The sequence below is a fragment of the Onychostruthus taczanowskii genome, unplaced genomic scaffold (assembly GCF_017590055.1).
Source record: "Onychostruthus taczanowskii isolate IOZ18803 unplaced genomic scaffold, ASM1759005v1 scaffold2, whole genome shotgun sequence".
NCBI lineage: Eukaryota > Metazoa > Chordata > Aves > Passeriformes > Passeridae > Onychostruthus > Onychostruthus taczanowskii.
In genome coordinates this window covers 20,444,582-20,454,468 of record NW_024499239.1, presented here as the reverse complement: position 1 = coordinate 20,454,468, position 9,887 = coordinate 20,444,582, and positions in this window count along the sequence as shown.

Genomic DNA, 9,887 nt, shown 5'->3' with positions numbered 1-9,887 from the left:
GACTGAATTTAACAGATGGATTTTACATTTGTGTAGCTCCTGCTGGGAAGCATAGAGGCATTGCTGAGACTGCAGCATGTGTGAGTTACTGAAAAAAAGTAGTGGTTAAAGAACTGTCTCTTTGTTTTATGTAACAAGTCCTGAAATCCAGGAAGAGCTTCCTTAAACACCCACCCACAGCTGTTCATGTCTTAAGCCAAAGGTTTTGCAGCCATTTCACAGTTAACCTGCTGAAACTTTTGGTCCTTATGGGACTGTGCCTTTTTTTTTGGTGCTTCATCTCTGGCAAAGGGGATGTGTCTGTGGGCTACAGCAGCAGGTTCTGCACTCTCGTGAAGATTCCCAAGATTTCCTTAGGCACAAGTCAGTTCTCAAGTAGAATCTGAGCAGGTCTGAATGATGAAAGCTGACACTAGTTTCAGTGCCAAGGTCAAAAAATACTTTTTAGGAAATTACTCTGTGCTTATTTTTGTTCCTGCCTTAAAAGAGGGTTTCAGGGGTAATAGTTTGACAGCAACAGTGTGGGATTAGACATTCAGTCTTTAGGTGCTTACCTGCACCTTATCTTCTTGGAAGTATGTTTCTGATGCAAAGGTTGGAAATCCTTGTAAATATTATTGGAGCTTTCAACATTCTACAGCCCCTTTTCAAATACCCTCTAGAATGGTTTGTCAGACCATGCTTGAGTAGAAAATAGGTAGCAGCAAACTTTGTGCTTTTGCTATCAGCAGGGTTGTATATTCTGCTTTCTCCTTAAGGAAGAAGCAGAGGATCATTTATAGAGCAATTTATGTAAACCTAAAAATACTGAGTTCCTACTCAGTAGTGGCCTACTGTTCAATTTATTCCCTGGACACTATGTATAATCCTTAAACAATCTCTTGGAATCTAGAAATTTTAAAGTCAATAGAGCTGATCCTTAATTAAGTGGAAATGCTCTTGTCTGGGCAGATCAAACTTACTTTTTTAATTGCTCAGAAGAAATTAACTTGATTCCTGTAAAAGAAAAAATCATGTCACAACTTAATTGCTTTCTTCACTGAAAGTCTTTAAGTAGGTGTCAGTGAAATCTTTCCCACTCACAAGCCTGTAATTCTGCAGAGAGAAAAAGACTAGAAATTTCTGGGGTTTAGCATATTTCAAACTGTTTTAAAAACACAATAGAAAAAACAAAGACATCTAAAACCAGTGTTAAACAAAGTGTTCTGTTTGCTTATTTAGGCCATGTGTGTTTTCAATAAGAAAATTCTGAAACTGTGATTTGTCTGAGATCAAGTTCATGTACCTGGGTCCAGCATTGATCAGTGCTGTTTAAAGAAACAAAAATCCAGAGGACTTCCACCAAATGCGCAACGCAAATCACCTCTGTGCACAGCTCCCTCAGCTCCCCATTCTCTGCACTGCCCAAGCACCTCTGTGCCGTCCCACCCAAGGACATTCCGGGGTGCTGGGTGGCTCTGTGCTGGACACTGAAGGCTCTTTGCTCAGAGACTCTGGTCTCTGGTCACTTTCCTCGAAGCAGGCCCACGTGTGGCTGCCACTGGCCCTGCGCTGCCCTGGATGTTGCGGTGTTTGGTACTGGAGGGTCACTATCAGACACCTCTGATAATTACTTTGCTTTGCTGTTACTCTGTTCACAGAACCTTAGAATGGTTTGGGTTGGAAGGAATGGTAGAGACCATTTAGTTCAATCTCCCCTGCCATGGATAGGGATACCTTGCACTAAACCAGGCTGCTCCAAGGCCCTCCAGCCTCTCCTTGACACTTCCAGGGATGGGGCATCCACAGCTGCTCTGGGCAACCTGTGCCAGGGCCTCATTGCCCTCACAATATCTTCTTAATATTTAAACCTCCCCTCTTTCAACTTACAGCCATTTCCCACGTCCTGCCACTCCATGCTCTTGTTACAAGTCCCTCCCCAGCTCTCTGTAGGCCCTTTAGATACTGAAAGGCTGCCATAAGTTCTCCCCAGAGTCTTTTCTTCTCTAGGCTGAGCAACCTCAACTCTCATACCCTGTCTTCGTAAGAGAGGTGCTTCAGGCCCTCTGAGCATCTTTGTGTCCCTCCTCTGGACTCCCTCCAGCAGGTCCCTCTGACACAGACACGGTAGTCTCCAGAGCTGAACACAGTGTTCTTGTAGTTGTCCTTGACTGGAGCCTATTATTTTACTTTTCCTCAGAATAACCAGAATTTTTTTGTTACTGTCTGAATTTAAATCAGTTTATCCTTCCTTGGCCCCTTATGAAGATACTTCAGTAGTATAGAGAAGTATAAAGAAATATAGAGAAAAGCAATTCTGGCTTTCGGATTCTGGATTTTTATTTTTCATATGGATAATAACTTCTTTGTCATGCTAAACTAAACATGTTCAGAGCCATCTGCTGTTCTAAAAGTGTCATCTAGTTGAATATAGAAAAACTCGCCTGTTACCACTTCTCTTCACCTTCTGTCACAGTTTTACTCCAGACAGCAGCTAAGCATCATACAGCCACTTTCTCATTCAACACCCCAGTGGAATGGGGTGGAGAATCAGAAAAGGTAAAACTCGTGGGCTGAAATACAGTTTAATAATTGAAATTAAGTAAAAAATTACAATTATTATAATAATTATTATTTTTATACTGAATCAAAACCGCAGCACTGTACCTGCTACTAGGAAGAAACTTAACTCTATCTCAGCTGGAAGCAGGGCACTTTCTCAATCACCTCTTGCTACTTCTGTTGTTAGCTGCACATTGGATTGTAATTTCAGTTGTGTTGTAAAGTTGTATAATTTAATGATAGAGCTCAATGACTTCAAAAAATTCTATGAATCTGTGGTTCCCCTTGATCAAAGTCTCACCATTTCTATGTAAAACCAGTCCTCAACGCTTCAGTTAGTCATAAAGACTTTAAGCAATTTTAAGTAAAAGCAATGCAAAGGATGAATTTTTTTGTCAGCTTCTTGTACTTCTATATATATATGTGAATTATAGTGTTCCACGCATTCAACAATAGCATTTCAAAGAGTTGTTACCTTAAACAATTTCTTGCTGGTTCATTTACACAAAGTAGACTGAGCTTGCCCCATCACGTTGCTGCAGCTGCTGCAGAAGACTCCCAGCACGTTTTGCAATTCTAATGGGCGACTGTCTGCCTGATGGATTAAGGTCCTTACAGTCTCCATCCCAAAGTTAATTGAGCTGAGTCAGTCTGGGCTCTGAAGCCCTTCCTGAAAATGAACTCTTATTAAGGGTAAATACTCAGTAAAGTGTAAGTATAGTACAAATAACCGGAAAGTGCACTAGCAAACTCTGGAGATGGAGCTCAGGCTAGGAATACAGATAGAAATAAATATCCATCTCCTTGTCATGCAGGTTTAAAAGTATAAGGATGCATGATATGAGATTTTTTACTTTGCAATATACTATACATATCTGCTGTTATTTTTTACATGATTTCAGGAGTCAGCTACTGCACTAAGAGCTTTGGGTATGGCTTCCTAAATGTTCCTTACCTCCCACCATTTGAGTCTTAATATATTCTGTATTAGCAATTATTTGGAAAAAAAATTGCTTAATAATTCAATTTACTTTGCTTTAATGGCTGAACAGCAAGACTTATGGATAGAAAGGCAGTAGATGTGATATCTTCTGACTGTAGTGAACTTCAGTGGGAGGACTTCATGATGTTTTTCTAAAAAAAGCAAAGGAATCTTTTGCCTTGATAGAACTTCCATGGATGGATATGAAACTTGTCAGGAAAAATATTTGAGTAGCTCTCAGCAGTTTAGTGTCAAAATGCAAGAGGTACATACAACATGTAAGAGGTACAACCTGTCTCCTGTTTGGTTCAACAAAACTGTCTATGACAGATGGCACAAAATTTGCAGTCCTTGAGAATGTTGTTGGGCAGGGTTAGAGCTCAGTGTGACTCCAGCAAAGCAGAGAGACGTGGGGACTGGTTGGTAACACAGGCTGGAGAAGAATCTGTGGGATGATGATGCCACATAGGGCAAAGCTGATTCAACAACATCCTGTATATACATCAAGGTGTATAAACAATCCAGCCTGAAATATAGGGCGTGTTCTTCTCTGCTCCTTGCCGGAATACTCTTTTTGGTTTTCTGTGCTGAGCGGGACCTATTTGAAAATAGACTTGGTGAGAACCACAGGAATTAACTCAGAAGTGTAAAAATTACTCAGAAAGGCTGGAGGAATCCCAGCCAAAACCAGGAGAAGAGCTGAGAGTCGAAAGCGTGGAAAAAGAAAAAATGATGAGATGAGAACTCATGAGACATGAGAAATATGAGACACATATGAAGACAAATATAGAAAAGTCTTTTGAAGGGGAAAAGGGAATAACCAGTTCTCTGGGTTTGTGACTGACAGGACAAGTAATAAGCAAAAATCCCAATTAAAAAAATAGGATTAATGGTATGCAAAATTGAAATCAATCTATATCCCTAAATTCTCTTTCTCAATAGATGAGTTATCCTACAGAAGTTACTTCCAAGTGTAGTGTGTTCCACTTATATTAAGAGACATTGCAGTACCACCACCAGAGTGTTGACTCCTGTCTAGCTTGCTCTGCAAGACCCCTCTTTAAATACAACAATGAGGTACAGTTGTACAGAACTACCCTAGATTACTTCAACTCTAATTTCTCTTTTGCCCAGAGCTTGTTTTGTTTGATCACTTTTTCCTCCTTTTTATAATAAAATTTCCTACTCATAAATTTGTGGAAAATTTTAAAATATTATCTTCATACTTTGATAAGAGAATTGGTTGAAGTTGCTGCCAATAAATGCATTTTGAAGGGTTAGGAACAGGAGATGGAGAAATACAAAATGTATAAATCTAACTAACAGGCAGCCTTACAGGAGAACTGGAGCACAACTTGCTCCTGGCCAGAGGCCCCAGAGAACTCTACTGCTGCATATTTAACTGCTGTGGAGAGATGCTGATGATGATTGTCAGAACCAGCAGCACTTTCCAGTCTGAAATTCCCTTTTTACTCCTTATCCAAGGGCACATAATTAGAGAAACTTGCTCTGAAAATTTAAGTCATGCTGGGAAGGCTCAGAGCAATTCCATTTCAGCAGTTTGCAAGTTGCACATGAGCTAATGATGATGGATGATCTTAACGTTTCACTCTTTTACTTTAACACAATTTATTAGGGGTAGTACATGAACAGTAAAGCTTGAGAATTGTTGTCCTCCTTCAGTCACCAGTTAGGTTAGTGACCATTGCTGGACTGGGCATATAAAATGATCCTATCAGTCTTCCAGGTTTTAAGATCAAACAGCAGTTCTTGAATCTCTTCAAAGAGCTCTGCCAAATCTATATATTAAGATGATGTTTCCTTTTTCTTTTCTGCATGTATGTGCTCTAGAAAATGTTCGAGAAGAAAATTATTTTGAATCTCATCTGGTGTTCTCAGCTTGGTCTTAAGGAATACATTCTGGTTATTCAATGGAGCTGTTACCTATAAGAGCAAAACAAAGCAAACCAAAACAGCTGTTTGAATCCTTATTAACTTCAGCAAAGTCCAGGTGAAACTAAGGTTTCCTGATTCATGGAAAAATATGATATTCTGAAAAGTTTCTTTCATCCCAACTGAAAATTTAAAGTCCACGTTGTCTAACAGGTTGAAATAAAAATAAAATAAAATAAAAATTTTAAAAAAATGGGGGTGGGGAATCTTTCCCCTTTAGTATTGCAACACTTTCTAAATTATATTGAGGTCAAAACTGAATGAAAATTATTCACTTTCAGTCACAGCAATATTTCCTCTAGAGACCCTGATCAGCAAACTTTGAGCCAGTATAGTTTGTGCCTCCAAGGGGTTACCCACTTTATTTCTCCTCCCTCTCATACTTTTATCTGTGATTCTTGTCTTATGTACTGTGACTGTGGCAAAGATGGGGCAAGAGAGAGGCTCCCTCAGGAGGGATGCCCAGCAAAGGGCACCGTGTCCAGTACCCTTGGTGCTCCTTGGGTGGGGCAGATAAATGCAGCAAGCAAGAGGAGCCCTGGAGAGGCTGGCTCAGGAGAGCAGCCCTTGGGTCCTGGGGTGTGGGTCAGCCTTGCATTGCTGCCAGGGATGCAGCAATGCATTTTGGCACATCTTGGTCCCACATGTCCTGGTCCCACACATCCTGGTCCCAGGCACTGCTTCTGCTTTAATAGCAAGGACATCCACAGGGAGGAGTAGGAAATATTTCCACAGTGCCACTCAGGCAGGTAGAGAGATGTTCAGATGGAACAGCAAAGATAAATACATGGGCTCTGCTTCTAACTTTTATTCACAGTAAAAGAGCAAAGGGCTTTGGAGCAAGCCACTGGCCCTCATATCACCCCTCTATCTCTGCTTATCACAGCATCACACCTGAGTCACTGCCCAGCACTGTCAGAGGCAGAAGTGCTTGGCAGTATCAGTAGAATAACTCTAAGTGAAGCAGACATCTCTCCTACAATTAGCTGATCTGCTTTCCCTTCCTTTTCTCTTTTCCCTGCCTCCCCACCCTTGGAGCTCCTATAGAAGATTTGGAAATCTCCTCAGTGAGAAGCATTTGGTTTCAGCTGAGAGGTGACAGTCCTCACTTCATTCTTCTCTTTATGCAAGGACTGAGTTGTTCCTCAGAAAGACAAAATTTTATCACCAGGAGTTTGTACCACTGGGTTGTGAACGAGGGAACTGCACTGTCCTAAACTATCTGTGCGTTGCTTCAGCTTCAGAGCTTATGAGTGTCTTTGATATTATCAGCCTAAAAATAGAGCACGTTGCATAAAATTTCTCATGGGAACTGCAGTTCTGGGAGGGTCGCAGTAGCCAGGTTGGGATGAGAAAGAACTGGGAAAGCTTCCCTTAGTTTCGGAAGGATTGCTGCTAGTATTTAGTGGAAACAAATATATACACATTCGCTCCTACCCCCCTCCACGCTCACCCCCAACTCTTTATTTAAATTTCTCTTGTATCTTGGGGAGGGACCGGGCGCGCCGCTAGATGTCAACAGCGCTCCAGGAAAGGGGAACGGGCTCGGCTGCCCCAGAACCCCCGGCAGGACCGCAGAGCCTCTGAAACGGGAATGCAAACATTCCTGGTACCGTTCATCCTCCAGCCTTGCCTCTGAGAAGCTGGGTGGAAACCGCGACGAAATCAGGAAAGCACACCTATAAGAATTTTTATTATTCTCATCATCAATTGGCAATTTTTCATTAAGACAAAGGCAAATACAAGAGTGAAAGTGGTAGTGCAAAAGTAAAGTAAAAAAGAAAGTAAAGAGCAAGATTTCTTTAATGGACTTGTTATTTTTTTCAGCTGTTACCATGTTAAAGATGTGGAATATTTTCAGATTGATTCCACTGAGGTTTTTTATTTAAGTGATAACCATCATCTAGTACAAGCAAGTACAGACATACATACATAAGCACCACATTATCTGTTAATTCACAAATTCTTTAAAATGTGGGTAAATCATCCATCAACAAAAAGGGAGTTTTGACTTCTCTTTTTAGAGTGGTAGCAGTGTTTTGGAACGGCATTAGCAGCAGTTATTTACAGAAAAATGTGAAAACACATATTTTCATCCCTGTAAGGGCTGGACAATCAGATGCATTTGAGTTTTAATAAATATTAACCTCTTTTTTATTTCACTTATATTAAGGCACAGAGTACAATGTGTTTCATGCCATTCCACAGGAAATACTGAGCCTGATCCCAGGGCTGCTGCTTTCCTAAGCTTTGCTGAAAGTATGGCTGGTCATCAGCACTGTGCTAAAATTTGTGGAAGTCCAGTTTTAAAAGGAAAATTGAACCATCTTCAGTATTTATAAGTGGAAATTGAAGATATTTAAGGGTCTTTATTACCACAAACACACACACTGGCTAGGAATGCAGTTTCTCTTTACTGGAAAATAATGGTCGTACCTCAGAGACACAACATGCAGGGGAGTCCTACTGGTTTCCTCCCAAGCTCACAAGTACCTGGATCTGTGTGGGAAAAATACACCTTGGGATTAATTAACCCAGCATGCAATTTCTCCCTTCAAATAGTTATATGACCATAAATCCATAAATCCTCTGCAAATTTAGAGGAGTTTTCTAGCTCATCAAAATTGTAGTGTACTTCTGCTTAGGAGAATGGTGCAAGCAAAGTGGATTAAGTTTGTGTTTCAACATGCAAACCTTGTTAAATGAGCTGAAAATAAAATCCACATTGTAAAAATTGTTAAAAAGAGAAGAGAGAGAAAGACAGAGGAAAACGAGCACGCTGTTTTTCTTCCTATAGTTTTAATCAATAAAAATTCTGAAAATGTTTAGGGAAAAAAGAAAGTGGTCACAAGAAAAAAAATCCTCTTTCTTGAAGTATAAGAAACAAACATAGTGTGGAGCAAATACAAATAAAAGAGAGAGGCATTTGGCAAGCATCAATTCACACTAGTCAGGAGACTGCAGATGACTCAGGAGTTCAGCTATAACAGACTGGTCACAGCTAAATATGCCCTTAATCCAGCACTAAGAGTCCCAGGAATGCAGCAAGGTCAAGATTTATTAAAAAAAAAAAAAAAAAAAAGGAAAAAAGAATAAAAAAGAAAACAAATGTTAAGACTTTTAGGGCAAGATTTAGAGAGGAACAGACAGGTTGTCTTTTCAGGAACTTTATATCCTCTGCCTTTACCATTCTTTAGGCTAAATCAATATTGTCTGCCCTAGTCTAAAAACCTGCAGATCATGCAGTGGTGTTCCTAACTTTACTGGTGGCTCACCACTTTAAAACCAGACTGTTCAGTTACCAATATTAATCTTTTTCACATTTCTGTGTATTTGTCTTTTTGTCTTTTTTTTTTCCCCAGCTTACTTCCCCATTAGATATGGGGGAGCTGAGTGTTGAGCTGGGTCTACCTTTCTAGAATCTGGCAAAAAAATCTTAGCACCTTTTTCCATAGCACATAAAGAGACTGATGCTAACACCAGTAGATAAACAGTAGTTTCAGGGGTTTGCATACAGTTAGAAATTAGATTCCCACTAATTACTGTAAAATTTGAGGTGGCATTTCCAGTATTCTACCATTACCTGTATTTTACAGTGTGTCAAATTGAAATAAAGCCACATATGCAAAGCAAAAAGAGCTTTTTATGATTAGCATCTGAATCCTTTTTTTCCCCAGAATATTACTCATGACAAAGCATTATAGAAGCTCCACATCTGGTTTAGGAAAGGAGATGAACAAAAATCTGTCCTTGCACATGGGTTTCTATGGTTTTGTGTTGCATGGAATGAAAGCCCTACTGATCCAAGCAGAGCCACCATTGTCCCAAATATCTATTAATTACCTGTCTGCACATCTCACAACACAGTGGGGAATGCAGCACCAGCTCAGGGAGTTCCACGGCCACATGGGCATTTTCCTGTCTCTCTCCACAGCACACTGCCCTGTATTACACTGAAATCTTAGCCTGAGTCAACATTTTCAAGCACTGTTATCTAATTTTCTTTGGCAAAAATATCACATTGCCTCTTCCATTCCTCTCCTCAGCTCTTCAGGCCCTCACTCACTTTTGTTTTGCATCTCTCCTGTCTCAGTACATCATCGCACTGCCCTGTATTACACTGAAATCTTAGCCTGAGTCAACATTTTCAAGCACTGTTATCTAATTTTCTTTGGCAAAAATATCACATTGCCTCTTCCATTCCTCTCCTCAGCTCTTCAGGCCCTCACTCACTTTTGTTCTTGTTTTGCATCTCTCCTGTCTCGGTACATCATCAATCAATTCACTGCGAGGTAAATCCACCAGCATGTGATTCCTTCTGCTCAGAAAAGAAGCTGTGAAATGTTGACACTTTGAGACTCCCCATGTTTTTTAGCAACTGTTGAGACTTCACCACATGTGTGAAGTACCA